Source organism: Pecten maximus, chromosome 7 (assembly GCF_902652985.1).
Source record: "Pecten maximus chromosome 7, xPecMax1.1, whole genome shotgun sequence".
NCBI lineage: Eukaryota > Metazoa > Mollusca > Bivalvia > Pectinida > Pectinidae > Pecten > Pecten maximus.
In genome coordinates, this window is record NC_047021.1 from 25,966,979 (window position 1) to 25,977,721 (window position 10,743).

Below are 10,743 nucleotides of genomic sequence, written 5' to 3' on the forward strand. Positions count from 1 at the left end.
GAAAAATTAAAAGTCTGTAATCGTTGACGAGAGCTAGTATGAGCCGGCCTTTTGGTTTCTTGTTCACATGATAAATCAGGAGATGAGTCGAAATCAGTTTTTTTACTACCCTGACCTGATACATTGTTGTGCATATATTTTGGCCTGTTCACGGGTGATAGGTAGGTGTCCTACGTTCGGTTATAACCGGAACAAGGACGTTAAGCCCCATCAATCAATCAATCAGGTGATAGGTGGTGAGTCACTGTTTACCTTTACAGGTGAAGAGTCTTTGTTACCTGACGCCATTTTGTCACCGACGCGTCCTTTGTCCGAAAATTTACAAAGATAAAATCTTCTAAATGGGACAATGAAAAGGTCCAACTTCCAAGAAACAGATCGATCAATCAATGATGAATCAAATTACCAAGTCGTGATCGATAAAATGTTCGGAAAGACAGTTTTAACAGCAAAATATTCCCCTGGTCCTATACGTGTGTCCGGTACCTATGTCATCACGTGCCAAAAGTAGGGCTAAGGGTTTCAATTTTGAAGCGGGGAAAAGCGGCAACTCAACAGCTTCTTTACACACCGTAGAATGTGGCGTATGAACACGTGGACGGGTTGTCCGAAGTATTTCGAGTGTATCTGGTAAATTACCCGATGGACATTATCAATACAACTCTATTTTTAATTTTTTTTTAATTTTTAATTTTTCAAAATTTTTACATGTATAAAATACACATCTTTTTTTTTCTTTCTTTTCCCACACACGCTTAATATTCTATTGTTTTTTTCCAAATTATACTTTTTGATACAAGATAATCAATGAATATCAATAAAAGATATCCAATCCCAATCATTCTTACACTAATTTTTAATTACTATTTAGAAATCGCCATTTCATATATATTATTCTCTGTATAGTTACAATATATGCACATGGTAGGCTTATTCTTAAAAATACTTGAAAATAATCAGTCAAAATTCCAAATCTAAATTTTATGATTGTTGAGTATGTTTTAAGCTCGTTAGAACACAAGCACAGTGAGAGAAAAGAAAGATAGAACAAGAAATGTAAGGAAATAGAAAAAGAAGAAAGTTCACATTTAGAAAGAGAAAGCAAGAGAGAGGGAAAGGGAAGGGTCAGACTTAAACACTAAAAACATGATCATTTAAACCACTGTAAACACATAATTTCATATTACCACAATGTATGAGATAAAGGTCTATATAAGATCAAAATTATTTATATTACGACAAGTATACCTAGTCTAATTATAGGTTAAGAAAGGTCAAGTTCTACCAAATTTTGCCATTTATTCCACTCAAAAGTAAAATCAGTCTGTCGCAATACGTCGGAAAAAACTTAAGACGGGAACAGACGTGAATGAAAGATAGAGAGTTTAGCTACATTTCTGCCGTTAATACATTAATACAACTCTATTTTGATCATTTGAACAAAAACAACCCTGGCACGACATAGATAAACACTAATACAATAATATTATTGTACATGTTTCACATAACAATATTTTAGATAAGCTATATACCAATTATAAAATAGGTCATTTCATCGAATTCAAATAAGTTTTATATTGATATATGATTTTAATGTTTCTGTAACTATCACATATCACATATCACATCAAAACATTAGTGAATGAGTCCATCATTCAATACAAACCGTTTGGTTATTTCTCAAATCTTTCTCGGCACAAGTTTACTGAAGCACCTTTAGAAAAAAAATACATTTTAGATATGCTCTCAGCATTCTTTAATTTTACATAACACACACAAAGGCGTGTAAGATAACTGTACATATAAGCGTGTGGCTAACCCGTGTACATACATGTACTCGGTTACCTGTGCACGTGCGTTGCTATTCAGACCAAACGTTTGTCGGCTTATCAACATTTTTCAAATTTACTGATCAACACCAGTCATTTATTGATATCAATTAGTTGGCATCAATATGATAATTATATACTCTTTTATGATTCCGTTATTATATTTGATATTGAATATTTATGCTGGCATTATGTAGGGAGTACAATTGTCATGATAGACCTAATGAGCACACACGTGCATGAAATACTGCGAACTGCGCTACATACACTTTACTACACGTACCATTACCCCCTAATGAGTATAGGTAGACTATCCACATATATTAATTTTTACTGTACAGGTAAAAAAGGACATCTTATATGAAACAGTATATAATGGCATCCCCATTGTTTCCTGAAACAACACCTATCTATTGTTCAAAAAAATGTTGGAGTTCAGAGAACACCCCAATTACGCGTAGCAAGAAAAAGGCTGAATACAGGTAGATACAACTATTGTTAGACTTACCGGTATTGAGTGTGGTTTCATTTGAAATAGTACAATACTCCCAATAACATACCCAGGCTAACCTGTTTATGTTTGACTACCTCGAGCGTGACGTCCTTCGCCGCAAGATCTTAGTATCATATCACTGATCAATGACCGGGTCCCGCTCGTACAAAAACATCGACATCTCGGAGACTTGCATCTCTAACGCTGATAAACCTCGACATATCAGCCTCTCACATCACTGTCACTGATAAACCTCGACATATCAGCCTTTCACATCACTGTCACTGATAAACCTCGACATATCAGCCTTTCACATCACTGTCACTGATAAACCTCGACATATCAGCCTCTCACAACACTGTCACTGATAAACCTCGACATATCAGTCTCTCACAACACTGTCACTGATAAACCTCGACATATCAGCCTCTCACAACACTGTCACTGATAAACCTCGACATATCACAGACTCCAACATCAGCTAAACTTTGAAAACCTCGACATATCAGAAACACAAACATCATTTAATCTGTGAAAACCTCGACATATCAGAAACACAAACATCATTGACACTGATAAATTTTCTATTTCATTTTACAATAATAACCAAACAAGTAATATCAGCTTATATAAACTTCTTTTCCTGGACAGCATGGAAGCATGGAAGGAGTCATATAGTGGATTCAAAGAAGAGTACCCGGAGAAAACCCACGTGGTCGGGTAGGTGACCCCAAACATATCGTTGATCAAATGCCAATAATTTCAGAAAAAAATAAATTTTGCCTATGCAAGAGAAAAATCGGCGACGTCATGGATTGTGTAGTTGCAGCCTTTACTATGTCTATTGGAACAGAAAGCCTACTGCTAATGACTGTGTGCAAGGGGCCGGGGTTACTCGACTTATATAGTGACGATTTATTTTCGCAATCTATAAAGGGAAGTAACTCGGGCATGCTTACCGCTGAACATATAACCAACCCGCATACTGGTGTAACATATTGTTTAGATGACAAAGGGTAATCTTCACATTTGAATAATATTTAAGATTTTTTTTTCAGTATCTAGAACTGAGCGTTTCATTTGCTCGAGATCTTATTTCATAATAAGTTTATGCATTCCTACCTCTTCGTAACGCATGTCAACGAACCCGAATTATAATGATATTGTTCTTGGCTTTGTTTTGTACATGTAAGTTAGGACTCGGAAGCTCAAGGACATTAATTCGAAACACTTTAGATAGCCCACCGTCCGTGTCATCTGCCGTTACTCATTGTCGCACTAAAACACGATAATGGTCGCGTCATCTATTCCATTCAGGGAAAATAACAGAAAAAATACGAGTATGGACTTTAAATTGATTATGTTCAACACGTTGATAAAGGCATGGAAATCACAATATTTCATTTTCTTAACCCTAATAAGACAGGGAGAGCATACGAGGAACATGTCTCTCTTCTCCAATATATACCTATATATAACTATAATAATGCCGTTTGAGCAGGAGAGACCAAACTTGGTCAATTTTCATAGAGTCAGAAATCATATGAAATATATCGCCATTATTTACAAGATATACACAGGAGAGGCACCAACAGCTAAGGTCACATGAGGACGGATGTCGAGAGAGACACCAACAGCTAATGTCATATGAGGACGGATGTCCAGAGAGACACCAACAGTTAAGGTCACATGAGGACGGATGTCCAGAGAGACACCAACAGCTAATGTCATATGAGGACGGATGTCGAGAGAGACACCAACAGCTAAGGTCATATGAGGACGGATGTCCAGAGAGACACCAACAACTAAGGTCATATGAGGACGGATGTCCATAGAGACACCAACACTAAGGTCATATGAAGACGGATGTCGAGAGAGACACCAATAGTTAAGGTCACATGAGGACGGATGTCCAGAGAGACACCAACAGCTAAGGTCATATGAGGACGAATGTCCATAGAGACACCAACACTAAGGTCATATGAGGACGGATGTCCATAGAGACACCAACAGCTAAAGTCATATGAGGACGGATGTCGAGAGAGATACCAACAGCTAAGGTCATATGAGGACGGATGTCCAGAGAGACACCAACAGCTAAGATCATATGAGGACGGATGTCGAGAGAGACACCAACACTAAGGTCACATGAGGACGGATGTCGAGAGAGACACCAACAGCTAAGTTCATATGAGGACGGATGTCCATAGAGGCACCAACACAAAGGTCATATGAGGACGGATATCCAGAGAGACACCAACAGCTAAGGTCATATGAGGACGGATATCCAGAGAGACACCAACAGCTAAGGTCATATGAGGACGGATGTCGAGAGAGACACCAACAGCTAAGGTCATATGAGGACGGATGTCGAGAGAGACACCAACAGTTAAGGTCACATGAGGACGGATGTCGAGAGAGACACCAACAGTTAAGGTCATATGAGGACGGATGTCGAGAGAGACACCAACAGCTAAGGTCATATGAGGACGGATGTCCAGAGAGACACCAACAGTTAAGGTCATATGAGGACGGATGTCGAGAGAGACACCAACAAGTAAGGTCATGTGAGGACTCGGATGTCGAGAGAGACACCAACAGCTAAGGTCATATGAGGACGGATGTCCAGAGAGACACCAACAGTTAAGGTCATATGAGGACGGATGTCCATAGAGACACCAACAGCTAAGGTCATATGAGGACGGATGTCGAGAGGGAACAACAGCTAAGGTCATATGAGGACGGATGTCCAGAGAGACACCAACAGTCAGGGTCATATGAGGACGGACGTCAAGAGAGACACCAACACTAAGGTCACATGAGGACGGATGTCCAGAGAAACACCAACAGTTAAGGTCACATGAGGACGGATGTCGAGAGAGACACCAACAGCAAGGTCACATGAGGACGGATATCGAGAGGGACATCAACAGAATAGGCGGTACATACAATAGGCCATGTTAGCATGCTCGGATTCAGGACTATCAGTGCAAATTAATGACAGTGACAACCATTCAAGGTCACATAAATTATTTTCAGAGATTCGTGACAGCTGACCCGTAACAAACCAATGGAGATTAAGTTTGAATCCACAATGACCTAGAGCAACTTGAACGTCGCATGAATAAACTTCCAAGCTGCAGACCAGTAATTTCTTCGCAGCAGTATACTGTAATGTAATAAGGTATTTGACATGCAGGTATAAGTTTAGCTTGATTAGAAACAGATTGCTTGCATATTGTTTGTAAGATACATGTACGTTTTAAGACGTGTTTTGTGAGTTACTATTGCCACAGGCTGAGCTTACCTGGGATTTTAAAATATTATTGTGATAATATCAACAGAGTCTAGCTGAGTTACAACTGTCAGTGATTAAATTAATTCTATAAATGCTTTATCTTTGTACCTCCTCTGGAGTAAGTTTTGCCTTTATTAATACAACAGGTGCTTGTTTTGTGAACTATTTGTTGTGATCATTTGGTGACCTTTATTATTTTACCTAAAGTATGTGACATGATGGACGGTGATGACATTTCCGTACCTTTCTATTGATAAACATAAGATGTTAACGCCTACGGCTCACGTGGCAGCACTAACACGCTGACCTCAATTCAACTTTGATGGACTGAATATGGCAGATTTATAAACGAAGCATACAAAATTAAACAATTTGCTCGAGGCATATGTTCTGTCAAAGTCGAGATCATCGTAGGTGGTTAAACGTCAGTAGGTAAGGACTGTCGATATGTATTGATGTCTCGTTATGTCCATTGAAAATGTAGATAAAAAAGAAAGAAAAAGAAAATCTAGCATACTTTATGACACACTGCTCATCGAGGTATAACCTATCTGAGAGTACATTCTATATAGATATACATTTTACCTGAGAGTACATGTGTATGTTACATCTGATGGTACCTGTACATTATGAAAAACTAAATATTATTATACAATACATCTCTTATCTCTTATATAGTACATGATATCTCAGGGTATAATACATCTCTACATGATATCTCAGGGTATAATATATCTCTACATGATATCTCAGGGTATAATATATCTCTACATGATATCTCAGGGTATAATATATCTCTATGTGATATCTCAGGGTGTAATACATCTCTACATGATATCTCAGGGTGTAATACATCTCTACATGATATCTCAGGGTATAATATATCTCTACATGATATCTCAGGGTATAATATATCTCTATGTGATATATCAGGGTTTAATACATCTCTACATGATATCTTATGGTATAATACATCTCTTAGTACATCTCAGGGTACATTGTGTAGATCGTATGTGTAATTATATATGTGAGTAATGGCCGGTGTACATGTTGACCTTAATTACAAACACCGCTTGCTGTAGGCGATTTATTTCATGTTGTTTAGCCTCTCCTTATCCGCTTATGGGATTTGGCCGAGACCCTGAATCTAAATCACAATAAACCATTGAACGGGTACTACACAGATTTGGACCTTCCGTTAACCATGAAATAAAATACAAAACTTATAGAGGCACTAATCGTATTTGATATACAGTAGCTCTAACATCCTATATAATATCAACAAAAATCATCAAAATAGAAAATATACGTTAAGTTATTTATTGTTAACATAATATACGGTAGCTCTAACATATGTGTACTACCTATATAATATAAACAAATCTCAGCAAAATAAAAAAACATACATTCAGTTATTCATTTTTATCATTATATATGCTGAAAATAGAACTATACAGTATACAGAACCTTATGCATATCAAAAACTGTATCAGAATCCCCTACTCCCCCTAGATTTAGTTATAACCTGGTTTATATTATACCCAGAGAGTTATACCCCTACTCCCCCTAGATTTAGTTATAACCTGGTTTATATTATACCCAGAGAGTAACACCCCTACTCCCCCTAGATTTAGTTATAACCTGGTTTATATTATACCCAGACAGTAATACCCCTACTCCCCCTAGATTTAGTTATAACATGGTTTATATTATACCCAGAGAGTAACACCCCTACTCCCCCTAGATTTAGTTATAACCTGGTTTATATTATACCAAGAGAGTTATACCCCTACTCCCCCTAGATTTAGTTATAACCTCGTTTATATTATACCCAGAGAGTAATACCCCTACTCCCCCTAGATTTAGTTATAACCTGGTTTATATTATACCCAGACAGTAATACCCCTACTCCCCCTAGATTTAGTTATAACCTCGTTTATATTATACCCAGAAAGTAATACCCCTACTCCCCCTAGATTTAGTTATAACCTCGTTTATACATGTATTATTCCCAGAGAGTTATACCCCTACTCCCCCTAGATTTAGTTATACCCACGTTTATATTATACCCAGAGAGTTATACCCCTACTCCCCCTAGATTTAGTTATAACCTGGTTTATATTATACCCAGACAGTAATACCCCTACTCCCCCTATATTTAGTTATAACCTGGTTTATATTATACCCGGACAGTAATACCCCTACTCCCCCTATATTTAGTTATAACCTGGTTTATATTATACCCGGACAGTAATACCCCTACTCCCCCTAGATTTAGTTATAACCTGGTTTATATTATACCCAGACAGTAATACCCCTACTCCCCCTATATTTAGTTATAGCCTGGTTTATATTATACCCAGACAGTAATACCCCTACTCCCCCTAGATTTAGTTATAACCTGGTTTATATTATACCCAGACAGTAATACCCCTACTCCCCCTAGATTTAGTTATAACCACGTTTATATTATACCCAGAGAGTTATACCCCTACTCCCCCTAGATTTAGTTATAACCTGGTTTATATTATACCCAGAGAGTCATACCCCTACTCCCCCTAGATTTAGTTATAACCTGGTTTATATTATACCCAGACAGTAATACCCCTACTCCCCCTAGATTTAGTTATAACCACGTTTATATTATACCCAGAGAGTTATACCCCTACTCCCCCTAGATTTAGTTATAACCTGGTTTATATTATACCCAGACAGTAATACCCCTACTCCCCCTAGATTTAGTTATAACCTGGTTTATATTATACCCAGACAGTTATACCCCTACTCCCCCTAGATTTAGTTATAACCTGGTTTATATTATACCCGGAGAGTTATACCCCTACTCCCCCTAGATTTAGTTATAACCTGGTTTATATTATACCCGGAGAGTTATACCCCTACTCCCCCTAGATTTAGTTATAACCTGGTTTATATTATACCCAGACAGTTATACCCCTACTCCCCCTAGATTTAGTTATAACCTCGTTTATATTATACCCAGACAGTAATACCCCTACTCCCCCTAGATTTAGTTATAACCTGGTTTATATTATACCCAGAGAGTTATACCCCTACTCCCCCTAGATTTCGTTATAACCTCGTTTATATTATACTCAGACAGTAACACCTCTACTCCCCCTAGATTTAGTTATAACCTCGTTTATATTATACCCAGAGAGTAACACCCCTACTCCCCCTAGATTTAGTTATAACCTGGTTTATATTATACCCAGACAGTAATACCCCTACTCCCCCTAGATTTAGTTATAACCTCGTTTATATTATACCCAGACAGTAATACCCCTACTCCCCCTACTTCTGCTACATTTGATTACTTAAGAGCTTGTTTCCATTATCACACTTTCCGTGTTAGATGTCGATTACTTTTGAAAATTAACAACACGAGCTTTCGAAATATGCAGGTTGATGAAAACAATTAGGAAGTTTTATTGTTTAGATCATAATCTCAGGGTTTCCATGCAAATAAGATTTTGTATGAGCTTCTATTTCATATATTGTATGGGATTTTATGAAACAATATTAAAAGTTTGAACGTTTTATTACAATTTTACAAATGAAATATCGAAAATTATTCATTTGAGAAAAGTGATATTTTTCACGAGTGAAAAATATCACTTTTTCTGATTTTACCGGTCAAAGCACTGCTTACAAATGACAATGGGAGAATGAATATAGTAGGCTGTCCCGGTAGATTCTGCTATAAAATGTAATAAACAAAATACCCAACAGTATCTCCAGTAACACCAAATTTATTTCACTCGTATGGTTAATATTTTGATATTTTTTCACTCATGGGAAATATTAAAATATTAGTCCCACTCGTGAAATATATTTGGTGTTACTGATGACATTGTTGGATATCCGGTATTAATTGATGGTCGCCATGGCGAGCAAACATTAATTTAACTTCGCAGCGAGTTTCATAAAATCTCATATGAAATAAAAACAAATTATTTTATCACATAACTCAAAAAACTTACATCTTTTTTAATTGTTATTGTCGTATTGTGTCCCCGTTTTGTCAATTTTGAGTTAGAATTTCGGTTTTAACCATTACCTCAGTATTCCGTGTTGTTGTTTTTCCTATCCACCACTGATGGCCACCTGCATTCATCTCGAGTTTGGTGGTGTAAGTCAGGTCTGTCCGTAACTAATTCACATGCCTGTAACGTATAGAAGGCGTTTCTTTTCTTCATCTTACGTTTAAGTTTTAAGCTGCATTCATTAATTCTAATCTAGTCTATCGACGTTGTCGAAACTTTCTCTATCGTTACGACAGTATCCCGTGTTTAGGATAACTGATTTGATAATATTTTAATACAGTAAATCCCACAATAGGTAACAATAATAGACATAGTCAGGTTTGGATGTTTGTTACAAAAAAAATGTAACAAGTGAAACTCTTCTAATATTCTGTCGTCCTTGTACTATTCATGGTTCAAATGAAAGTGGATTATGGTGGTTAATTTCGGCCATGTCACAATGTGCGACAGTGCGCCATGCGATGAGTGACAGTGCACCATGCGAAGAGTGACAGTGCGCCATGCGATGAGTGACAGTGCGCCATGCGAGGAGTGACAGTGCGCCATGCGAGGAGTGACAGTACGCCATGCGAAGAGTGACAGTACGCCATGCGAAGAGTGACAGTGCGCCATGCCAGAAGTGACAGTACGCCATGCGAAGAGTGACAGTGCGCCATGCGATGAGTGACAGTGCGCCATGCGAGGAGTGACAGTGCGCCATGCGAGGAGTGACAGTACGCCATGCGAAGAGTGACAGTACGCCATGCGAAGAGTGACAGTGCGCCATGCGAAGAGTGACAGTGCGCCTTGCGAAGAGTGACAGTGCGCCATGCGAAGAGCGACAGTGCGCCATGCGAAGAGTAACAGTACGCCATGCAAAGAGTGACAGTGCGTCATGCGAAGAGTGACAGTGCGCCATGCGAAAAGTAACAGTGCGCCATGCGAAGAGTGACAGTGCGCCATGCCAGGAGTGACAGTGCGCCATGCGAACAGTGACAGTGCGCCATGCGAAGAGCGACAGTGCGCCATGCCAGGAGTGACAGTGCGCCATGCGAACAGTGACAATGCATTGGCGAAAAG